The sequence below is a fragment of the Megascapheus bottae genome, chromosome 10 (assembly GCF_031878675.1).
Source record: "Megascapheus bottae isolate mThoBot1 chromosome 10, mThoBot2.hap1, whole genome shotgun sequence".
NCBI classification, from domain to species: Eukaryota; Metazoa; Chordata; class Mammalia; order Rodentia; family Geomyidae; genus Megascapheus; species Megascapheus bottae.
In genome coordinates, this window is record NC_143518.1 from 22,021,864 (window position 1) to 22,034,184 (window position 12,321).

Below are 12,321 nucleotides of genomic sequence, written 5' to 3' on the forward strand. Positions count from 1 at the left end.
TATAGAGCAAAAAGCCTCTTGAAAAATACTTTTTTCTCCTCTGACTCAATTATTTAAGTTAAACTTCAAAAACATGAAGTTTCATTTTTCTAGATACTGCTATATCAAGAGACTGACATGAAAAATCAAAACCTAAAAATGCATGTAATAAATTATATGAAATGTTTCATATGGCATGTGCCCTACCATGCCCAGTGCACCACTGTTCCAGCTCTCACAGGACATACAATGTTGCCTAAACAGGCTAACCACTAATAGAGCTGGAAAAAAAAACATTCAGGAACTCAGCAAGAATGAACTGGCTGGAGGTCTTTCGAGCTGAAACCTTAAAAAGTGTGACAAACTTATATTCTATTAACTGAAAGCAAAGATGGCTGAGAAAGGGGATCTGACACCACAACACTTAAAGAAGACACAGGAAGAGGAGAGCTTGGGAATATAATAGAGAGCACTATTTCCAAGGAGAGAAAAGGGGCTTTTTAGAAATATCAGGGGTTTTTTTTCACATTGAAGTTATCTAATAAAATTGAGTTCCTTTGTTCCATTTTCAACGATATGTCCCTCCTCATTTTGAAATTTAAAAAATGCAAATATTCTATGTCAAATAATTCACAGTGACAAAGAAAAAGGCTTTTTCCCCCCTCATTTAACCTCTAGAGCTAGCCCTATAAACAGAGTTCATAGAGAAATATACTAAAAGAGAAAGGGTTCCTTCATTCACTGAAGGGAAGGGCCAGTTTAGGGCACATTTCTAGGTGCTAGAGACAGCAGCACACAAATCTGTCTCTGTCCCTGCAAATTTAAAACTGCACTGGGAGTAGAAAGGTGCGTGTGATTTCATGCACACAATCACATAGCACTATGGAAAGAATTAAAGGAGAAAGAGGGATATTATTTTTCAAACATGACAGCGGAAGAAATTAAGAAGAGGGTATGTCGATGACTAACTTACCCACTGCCTGAAGGAAACTGGAATGTTAAAAGAGTACCTGAGGCAGCAAAGAGGAGCTAAACTAGAGAAGGAGTCATTACTTTACCTGGTTTCCTATCTCAGCTCCTTAAAACTTAGAGAAGCCAGGAATCCTGAGATGTAGCAATTATATTCAAACTATTTCTTATAACTAGCATTCCCATACTCTGATATCAGTCTCCTTCCAAATTATTTGGGCAAGGATACTAGTAGCATGCAGAAAATGAAATGGATGTTTATAAATGTCAATAAAGGCTGCTAAGTAGTTCTATTTCCCTAAGTTAAACTGAATAGTCACCTCATGGCACAAGTTCTCATGTCTCAGTCACTATTGACTTTGCTCTATGTGAACAATGAGAAGACATTAAATAAATTACTAATGGTGCCATTAAAGTATCAAAGAAAGGAGAGTTCAGAAAGACAGAGACAGAATGTAAGGAGAGGAAATCACAACAGTATGTGGGACAGTAGAAGAAGGTGTGTTTCAGGTATCATTGTCCATCCTCCTTCCTTCAGCTCTCACCCCAATCTCTTATACCTAGACAGTAAGGACTCTGCTTGGATATGTTGAGCTTGTAAGACTCCTATATCAAGGGGATTAATTGACATCTTTTTTCTGTTTCTCCTTGAACTAAAATTTCTATGCTGAGTAGGTCAGAAATCCAATGTCACCATTTAAATCTACATTCTTCTAAACAGCAATGTAAGTTCCTTTCTTTCTCAGAAGAAATAAAGACAGAAGTTACTTCAAATGAAAGAACAAGAAAACCTCTGTTATAATGGAGACTATTAAACTACTTTAAGCTCCATTCAATGATCTCAGTACCAGTCTTGTATATAAGCATATCTGATTTGAGAAAGGGAAGAGGAATCACAGCAATGTTTGTACAAAGGGTGACTATGTTGAAAATGAACTTACCAAAAAAAAAAAAAGGAGAAAAAGAAAATAAACTTAAGAGTTTGGGGGTGAGGGAAGTAGGGGGGAAGGAAAACTGGAGAAAATAAGGGAAGAGATAACATTACTCAAAAAGAAATTACCTTACATAATAGTAACCCTGCTGTACTTCACCATTACAATTAAAAAAAAAGCATTTATATAGGCATCAGCAGCTGGCTCAAGCCTATAATCCTAGCTGCTCAGAAGGCTGAAATCTAAGGATTGTGGTTTGAAGTCAGCACAGGTAGGAAAGTCCAAGAGATTCTTATTTCCAACTGAAAACCAAAAAGCTAGAAATAGAGCTGTGGCTCAGGTGACAGAGCAGCGACCTTAAGCAAAGAAGAGGCTAGGCTCACTATCAGCACAAAAACAAACAAAACTATCATGCACTTTGCAACAGGAAAAATAGAAAGGGAAGTGGTTTGCTTTTGCATTCCTCCAGGTTTTTCTATCACATGGAACTACCTAAGTTAGAATCACAAAATGGGAGTAAGAAAGTAAGTTAGAATCACAAAATGGGAGCAAGAAATGGGAGTAAGTCTAGTATAAGCTACAGGAAAATGATGATGAGCCTGTAGGCTTTCTGATTTGCTTATCCTCTCAATTATATATATACTAATTTCATCCACTCAGTGGACCATGCTGGCCAGATGGGTAGAGGATATGATGGAAAAAGTGAGGAGGTAAGCTAACTAGAAACTGGGGGGAGGAGGGGAGAGAGAGAGAAGAGGAGCTTAAATAATCTAGTAAACAGAAGCACTGCATTTTAGTACTCAGAAGGAACCTCATTTAAAATAAGTATCCGGGTGGGCCGGGGGTTTGGCCTAATGGTAGAGTGCTTGCCTAGCATGCATGAAGACCTGGTTTGATCCCTTGGCACCACATATACATAGAAAAAGCCAGAAATGATGCTGTGGCTCAAGTGTTAGAGCTCTAGCCTTGAGAAAGCCCAAGGACAGTGCTTAGGCCCTGAGTTCAAGGCCCAGAACTGGCAAAAAAAAATATTATTATTATTATAAGTAGCTGGGCTGATGGTAGCTAATCATAGGAGACAGGTTTGAGGACAGCCTGAGGAAAATGTTCTGAAGACTTCATCTCAACCAATAAAAACTTGGGTATGGGCTGGGAAGGTGACTCAGTGGTAGACTACTTGCCAAGCATACATGAAGCCTTGGGTTCAATTCCTCTGTACCACATAAACAGAAAAGGGCAGAAGTGGTGCTATAGCTCAAGTCCTAAAGCACAGAGAGGGTCAGGGACAGTACTCAGGCCCTGAATGCAAATCTCAGTACCCGCAAAAGAAAAAGTTGGGTATGATGGTTCATGCCTATCATTCCAACTACAAGTGAAGCATAAATGGGAGGCTCATAGTCCAGTCCTATCTGGACATAAACATGAGATTCTATCCCCAAAATAATGAAAAGCAAAAAGGATAGGCATGTGACTCAAGTGATAGCATGCCTGCTTACTAAGTATAGGGTCTCAGGATCAGACTTCAAATCCCATGGGGCTGGGAATGTGGCTTAGTGGTAGAATCCTTGCCTAGCATGCATGAAGTCCTAAGTTCTGCTAGCTTTGAGCAAAACTCAGGGACAGTGCCCAGACCCTGAGAACTGCAAGGATGGAAACAAGGACCCCATGGTTAGAAGACGTAATAAAGAAGCAAGTGAGCTAAGACTGAAACAAGCATGCAAGAAGAACATAATTTAAACATTTTGAGAGTGCTAGGAGCCAATGACATTTTAAACACAATATTTTAAACCTGTTCAGGTTTATTCTCTCTTAAAACTCTCCTATAAGTCTCCTAAAATAGGATCCCAGAGGCTTAGGAAAAAGGTAGAGCCATCTGGGAATAAATGAAAAAATTAAGATACAAGTTGAGAGAAAGAAACATGAAGTGAATCCATCAGTTTATAACAGCATTTTTAGCTTCTTAAAAATTCAGGCTGGGGCTGGGAGTTTAGCCCAGTGGTAGAGTGCTTGCCTAGCATTCAGGAAGACCCACGTTTGATTCCTTGGTACCATATACATAGAAAAGCTGGAAATGGTGCTGTGGCTCAAGTGGTAGAGCACTAGCCTTGAGAAAGCCCAAGGGCAGTGCTCAGTCCCTGATCCCAAGCCCCCCAGGACTGCCACCAAAAAAAAATTTGAGTTCAAGCCCCATTGCTGGCAAATAAATAAATACCCCATTGAAAAAAATTCAGGTTGCCAGGCACTCATGGCTAATGCCTGTATTCCTAGGTACTCAGGAGGCGAAGATCTGAGGATCACAGTTCAAAGAAAATTCAGGTTACTTGATGACAATTTTTTTTTAAATGAGTTCAGAAACAATTATACGATAACCACAAGGTTATTTCACACTCACTTATGGATTGCTTTATTTCTCCGACTCAAGGCCTATGGCTACACAGAGAACCTTCTGATCTCACAATGGCAGGCAGGCAGGCAGCCAGAGATCTGACCTTTCTAGGCAAATCAAGTAATAAATAGCTAATACCAGGCTTTACCTGCTGCTTTACACTGACTCCTCAATGAGGTCTCCTTGGCGATTCATTCTCTCCAACGTCTTTCCTACTCTACTAACAGCATATCTGTCTTTTCCTTCACTACAGTTACTACTATTTCAAAATCTATATATTTTTACCTTGTGGCACTTTCTTGTCTACCTCCCCAACTGATTTTAATTAACATGTCATTTTGTTAATGATACATGCAGCACTCAGCACAGTGCAAATGACAAGCCAATCTGGTATCAAACTCCCAGGCAAACCACTTCTAGAGTACTATACAGTGTATAGTAAGTAGTTTTCAAACTGCCTAGTTGAGTATAGTGGCACATGTTTGTAATTCCAGCTACTCAGAAGATGGAGGTAAGAGGACTCAAGTTGCAGACTACACGGAAAAACTAGGGAGATTTTTATCTCAACAATAAAAGTTAGAAAATAAAATTTAGGGTGCATAGCTAAAGTGGAAAATCTTTTGGCTAGCAAGCGTAGGGGCCTGCATTCATTGCAGTATTGCAAAAGAGAGTTGGGGAGAGAGGGAGGGAGGGAGCACTGCCTTAATTTCTTTCTGGAAATTATAAAGGGGAAGGGACTAAAAATGACTGGCTACTGTTATTTATTGAATGATAGCTACATTGCTAAGTCTCTATTAGAGGTTTTTATATATTATTTCTAATCTCAAAACAATCTAGCAAGGGTGAAGGATATAGCTCAGTGGTAGAATGCTTGCCTAGCATGTACCAAGCCTTGGATTGGAGCCCCAGCACTGGGTAAAAATTTTTTAATCAAGTAATGTGCACAACATCATAGACCTGTAGCTTCTAGCAAGAAACTCAAGTTCACACCACCCAAGTTTACACTGACTAGACTGTTTCCCACTGTGTATTATTTGAAATGTATTCTACATGATTAGCAGTATAAACCAAAAAGAAAGCAAAACTTAAAAAAAAAAAAAGATCAGGAACGTTAACTACACACACACACACACACACACACACACACACACACACACACACACGGCCTTAAAATGGTAGGCAATCTAATAAAAGGTCTTGTTTAGCTTAGCTCTTCTGCTGTATTTTATTTGAAAGCATCAATGTAGAAGGTGTTTATAGATCTAACCTGCATTGTAATATACTTCTCCACATCTGTTTTAAAATTAGTATTCGATGCAACTATTACGTAACAAAAAGTGAAAAGAGTTCAAGAAAACCCAGTCTTAAAAGTACTTATATCACTCAACTATAATATTTTATTTTTTGTCAGTCCTGGGGTTTGAACTCAGGGCCTGAGCACTGTCCTTGGGCTTTCACAAGGCTAGATCTCTACCACTTGAGCCACAGCAACATTTCTGGCTTTTTCTATGTGTGTAGTACTGAGGAATTGAACCCAGGTCTTCATGCTTGCTAGGCAGACACTCTACCACTAGGCCACTCCTGGCCTATAATCCTTTTTTATTTCAAATAAGCTTCATAATCGGCTATCATCAAATTTCCTAAGAAAAAAAATATCTCATTATCACTGGACTAATTGAACTAACTGAAGCAAATTTACCCATTTCAATATTCCATTCAATTGTTGGTGGGAATGTAAACTAGTACAACCACTCTAGACTGCGGTCTGAGGTTCCTCAGAAAACTAACCACATACCTTCCGTAAGACCTAGCCATACCACTTCTGGGCATCTACCCTGAACACTATGAGCCAGGATATATGATAAAGACACCGGTACATCCATGTTCACTGATGCACTATTCACAAAAAATAGCCAACATATAAAAAGAGCCCAGATGCCTCACAATAGGTGAGTGGATCCAAAAAATGTGGTACCTATGCACAATAAAATTTTACTTAACTATCAGAAAGAATAAAATAATGTCATTTGCAGGGAAATGGAAGGAACTAAAACACATCATGTTGTGAAGAAAGCCAAGCTTAGAGAGACAAATGGGTCATGTTCCCTCTGACATGTGGAAATTAGATCCAAAATACACTGAGATATGATAAATTATACAGGAATCTAGGTTCCCACATACAGTGAGAGCATAAGAGAATATTCTTAGGTGCAATGCCTAAGTGCCTCTTCATATTTATAAACTCCAAGACATAGAAACAAGGGAATCCTCACACACACACACCTTTTTCTTTGTTTTTATTTATAGGTGATTCTGTCTTCTTTACTTTATATATAGTGTATTCAAGAGTGCCTCTTTGGAAACATTGCAAGGAGGGTACTGAACTTGAGGGGAAAAGGGTAAGCAAGAGAGCTCACTGGACCTGAACAAAAAAGAACTATACAACTCATGGGTGGAGGTAGAGACTGGGAGAGAATGAGGGAACAGAAGACACTGTACAAAGGAAATACACTCATTATCTGACTCATGTAATTGTAATCCCTCTGTATATCTCTTTTATAAAAACAATAGAAGAAAGAATTCTATTCATTCATTTTTGTGCCAGTACTGGGATTCTCTACCCTAGTTTTTCCACTCAAGGCCAGAGCTTTAATACAGCTCCATTTCCAGCTTTAGAGTGGTTAATTAGTCTCATGAATGTGATCCTCAACCTAAGATTGCAGGTATGAGCCACTGGTGCCAGGCTTGAGCTTTTTATTGTGTTTTGTTTTGTTTTGTTTTGTGGGTCCTGGGGTTTGAACTTGGCCTGGGCCCTGTCCCAGAGCTCTTCAGTACAGGCCTACCACCCTATCCTTGAGCCAAGCCCCACTTCCGTTTTCTAAAGGTTAGTTGGAGTTAAGAGCCTCAGGTCCTTTTGTGCCCAGGCTGGCTTTGAACCTTGATCCTCAGATCCCAGCCTCCTGAGTAGCTAGGATTAGAGGCATGAGCCTCCACACTCAGCTATCTGATTAGTTTTGATGCTTGGGATTTTGTTAACTACAAAATACAGCAGCTAACAGTCTTCAATAGCTCTAAAATTATGTAGTTTCTTATCATGAACACCACTGTTATATTAGAATATGTAACTTTCAAAAAAACTTGTATGTAACATTTAAGGAACATTGTAAATCCACATCAGTCACTGTACTTTTTTTGTTCTATTTTTTTTTTCTTTTGCCTCTCCTGGGCTTTGAATTCTGGGCTTGGGTGCTGTCACTAAGCTCCTTTTAGTAAAGGCTAGCACTTGAGCTACACCACCACTTCTGGCTTTTTCTGTGGTTGGAAATAAGAGTCTCACAGACTGTGATCCTCAGATCTCAGCCTCCTGAGTAGCTAGGATCACAGGCATGAACCACTAGTACCTGGCTTCACTGTTCCTTCTTACTCACCCCTTTTGATATTTTCTACCAGCATGAGGACAGATCCAGCACCTGCCACAGTGCAGTACAGATAACAGCCAGTTACCTACTTTGATCTGTACTCCACTAGCTCCCATCTTTAGCTGAGCTGTTGGATATTCCAAAGAGGGCAACAGGGCAAATACTTATGATACATATGATAAAAGAACCATGAACTCACTTCCCCCAAAAACCTTCAAAGTAGACTAGAGACTCATTCTTCTATTCGTGTAAGTCAAAAGAGAAAGAAACCATCGGAGGAAGGCCAAGAAAGAAAGTAAAATAGCTGTAGCAGAGACTGATAGCTGTCAAGCCTATTACCTCCTGTTCCCTTCTTCAAAACTAAAGTCCTAATTTTACATGGATGCATGATTGCCTAGAATAAATAAGTATCTAATAGCTCCTTCCATCTAGGTTACCAATAAGAATACAGGCAGGTAAAACCAGCATGTCAAAACCAGGCAGAGAACTTCCTTAAAGAGTACCCATTTCCAGCTGGGCATGGTAGCTCATGCCTATAATCCTAGCTACTCAGGAGGCTGAGATGAGGATCAAGGTTCAAAGCCAACCCAGGCACAAAAGGACCTGAGACTCTTAACTCCCATTAACCTCTAGAAAAGGGGAAATGGGGCTTGGCTCAAGGGTAGGGTGGTAGCCTTGAACTGAAGAGCTCAGGGACAGCGCCCAGGCCAAGTTCAAGCCCCATGACCCCCCCCACACACACACACAAAAAATACCCAGTTCCTTGCCCCTCTTCTTTCCCTATCACAGTGCTGCTGCCTAGAACTAGGGTGAGATGGGTGCAGCCATCTGGACCCTGAGGAGGATAGATAGCAACCCAAGTGGTGAAGCACAGCTGAAAGGAACCAGGTCCCTGAAGACTAGGATGTCACCGTGCATGTTCTGGACTTCATACCTCTAGGACTGTATAGATGTGACAGAAAAGCACATGTAGCTTATGCTAGCCACAACTTGTTGTTGTTTTGCTGTTATTTTTAACAGCAAAACCTAATCTTACTTCATGTAATAACCACAATTTGATCTCATGTTGTTACTGTATCTGACTTTGTTATCTGATATGCTGTATATTCATTTTTTTTTTATTTGAAATAGGAAAGGGAAGGGGGAAACAAGGTAATTGGGAGGGTAAATTGGGAAAAAAAAAACATGAAAAGGGGTATCAATGTTGGAGAAGTAATGCACCCATTACCTGATGAATGTTAACTGTAACCCCTCTATACATTATCCCAACAATAAAAATGTTCAAAAAATAACCACAATTCCTGGACAAAAAATACCTAAGAGAAGTATTCTCAGCAGTCTGTCAATAAAGATTTTTTTTTAAATAAGTGATTACTCATGCCATAAGACAGAGAAAGTTTTGATTTGTGGAGATGTTATTTGAGTCTTATCAAGACAATTAGTTCATTTAATAGTGGGGCAAGGCATGAGTGAAAATTGACATGAAAAACAATGTTGAGGGGCTGGAAGTTTGGCCTAGTGGTAGAGTGCTTGCCCAATATGCACAAAAGATTGGGGTTCGATTCCTCAGCACCACATACATAGACAAAAAGCTGGAAGTGGTGCTGTGGCTCAAGGGTAGAGCTTTAGCCTCGAGAAAGTCCAAGGACAGTGCTCAGGCCCTGAGTTCATACCTCACAACTGGCAAAAACAAAAACACTTTGAAGAGCTTGGGAGAGGAGAGAAACAGGTTCTATTGTGGGAGGGATATTCTGTTGGAGGTGTTGGGTTAACAAAGATGAAAAGTATGGATCTGTCAAAATAGATTGTCAGCAAACATAAAAATGAAATATCTTGATATTTTATTAGTGAGGGGAACGAAGGATAAAGGAGAGTAATGGGGAGTTGACTAGAATATACGGCATCCATGGTTTTATATTCAACCCTTCAAATTAGAATAGTCCTATAAAATTGTATATATACATAGAAGTTCCACAAATAGTGACAGTAAAGATGCCCCTCGCCCTTCTCACCATGTTTACTGTCCTCTGAAATCCACAATCAATAGATAAGGCTAGTGACTAACCAGGCTAGGCCTCCACCATTATGGCCTTGCACTTCTAGCCAAAATTCAATTCTTTCTCCCATAAATCTGAAGTCTTGGTTTTTGAAAGAGTAGAAACAAACATCAGAAAATGTTTAAATTCTTCCTGTCAAAATCTTTACCCTTGGGCCAAGAGTGTGGCCTAGTGCTTGCCTAGCATGAACAAAGCCCCAGATTTGGCTGCCACATACACAGAAAAAGCTACAAGTGGCACTGTGGCTCAAGTGGCAGAGCACTAGCCTTAAGCAAAAAATGTCCATGGACAGTGCCCAGGCCATGAGTTCAAGCCCCAGGACAGGCAAAAAAAAAAAAAAAATCTTTACTCTTGGCTGGGCACCAGTGGCTCTTGCCTGTAATCCTAGCCTAGCTACTCAGGAGGCTGAGATCTGAGGATTATGGTTCGGGCCTGGGCACAAAAGTCACTCTTATCTCTAATTAACCAACAGAAAAAGAAAGTGGCACTGTAGCTCAAGTGGTAGAGCAGTAACCCTTGAGGTGAAGAGCTCCAAGACAGCACCTAGGCCCACAGTTCAAGTCCCACGGCCAACCAAAAAAACAACAACAACAAAAAAAAAACTTTATCCTTTTAAGATACTAAACATTTAACTTTGAGATAATATATCTCAAAGACAAGTGATTAATAATCTTTCAAATACTTTATACTTAAAGAAACCAGAATAAATTTCTGTTATTTGCAGCAAAAAATTGTTTAATTCAATATTAAAACAAAGATCATTTATCTATTAATATAAGTTAGTAGGAGTTTAATCATTTGACTCTCCCTTAGACTGTTTAAAGTCTTTTTTAAGTCTGGTTACAACACAAATCTAAAAATTTCAAAAGCATACACAATTTTACGGCCTCATTAATTTCACTCTAGCAATCCTCATGTGCCTCCCACCCACCCACTACTTCCTGTCAGACTGAACAGCTTGCTCAGTCAGCACTGGGCACCTTCTTTACTCCCTAAATTGAGCTCTATTACAGCTTTAAATTCTCTACATTTCTAGATTTGGCAAAAGCACGGGTTCCTCAGGTATGTCTGGGTGATAAAAGGTAAGTTTTTAAATCTAAGCATGTGTCAAATATTGACTGATGACTAAAAAAGTATTCACTGGGTATCTGGTAAATTGTACTACTTACTTGACAACTCTAGTCTGTGGAGCTGTAAGAACTAACCATTCCCTGAACAACAGACAAAAATGAATTCTGAGCACCAGCTTTAAGACTAGACAGGAAGCTACTGCAATATAAATAAAAAGGATTAGGTAGAGAAATGAACGATATTTATAACTCTTATGAGAGCCAGGCTTTATATACATGAATGTATTTGTTTGAATTATTCTACTTAATGAGAGCTCTCTAACTAGGTACAGTTTTTTGTTATGTTTTACTGACATTGACAAATATAAAATTAAGACTTAAGACAACCTTGTTCAATGCCATACTAAAATTTACTTGCTTTCATGTATTGGTTCTCTTAGAGTTGTTTTTTTTTTTAATTGTATTTTATTGTCAGGATAATGTATAGAGAGGGGTTACAGTTACATTCATCAGGTAATAGGCACATTACTTCTCAAACATTGATACTCCTCATATTTTTGTCCCCATTTCCCTCTCTCTTAGAATTTTGTCAGTAAAAAATAAATAAATGAACATCAGGAATCTTTGAAGTCATCTGTAACTTGGTATCTTACTTCAGTCCGGATTTTGCACATTTTCATTAATGCTATTCCCCTAATCCTCAAGGAAAGAGCACTAGACTACTTCAAGGTCCCCTTCAGTGGTTTATTTCACAATCATGTACCTAACTAAAACTTTTACTCAGAAGTCATTTTTTTATTGTAAGGGAATGGTCAACTGTCACAGCTCCACAGACATACATATAACAGATTATTTAATGTCATTAAATAGAAAACAACTGCCAATTCAAACACTTCTAAACCAAATCATGGGTTCACCAAATACAATTTGGTTGTTCATTCAGAACAAAGCACTATCTATTTATTTATTTATTTACTTGGCCAGTCCTGGCCTGGACACTGGCCTGGGGCTTTCTCAAGGCTAGTGCTCTTCCATTTGAGCCACAGCACCACTTCCATCCTTTTCTGTGTATGTGGTACTGGGGAATCGAACCTAGGAATTCATGCATGCTAGGCAAGCAAGCACTCTACTAGGTCATGCTCTCAGCCCAAAGCACTATTTTATTTTAAAAAATTCTCAGACTCCATCTCAACCAATGGCTGGGTGCTGTGGCATGCACTGGTTATCCTAATTACAGAGAAAGCAAAATGGCTGGTGTATCCTTATCATCTCCAACTACATGGGGGAAGTATTAGTAGGAGAATCACAGCCAAAGCCAGTCCTGGCATAAAGCAAGACCCTATCTTGAAAATAGCCAAGCAGAAAGAGTTGGAGGCATATTTGAAGTGGTAGGGCCTGCTTAGCAAGTTCTAGGCCAAGTTCAAACACCAGTATGGAAAAAAAGAACAAAAGAAGAGAAAAAAAGGCTTCCTAACAGTCAAATCTTCAAATAGTCCCCTATAAGAGCAA

General features: G+C 39.3%; 1 protein-coding gene across 2 annotated transcripts in view; it reads right to left on the reverse strand.

Moving 5' to 3' along the window:
• Soat1 (sterol O-acyltransferase 1) overlaps positions 1-12,321 on the reverse strand; it is a 52,073-nt gene that overhangs the window by 21,446 nt on the left and 18,306 nt on the right. The gene's annotated exons all lie outside the window — the stretch shown is intronic.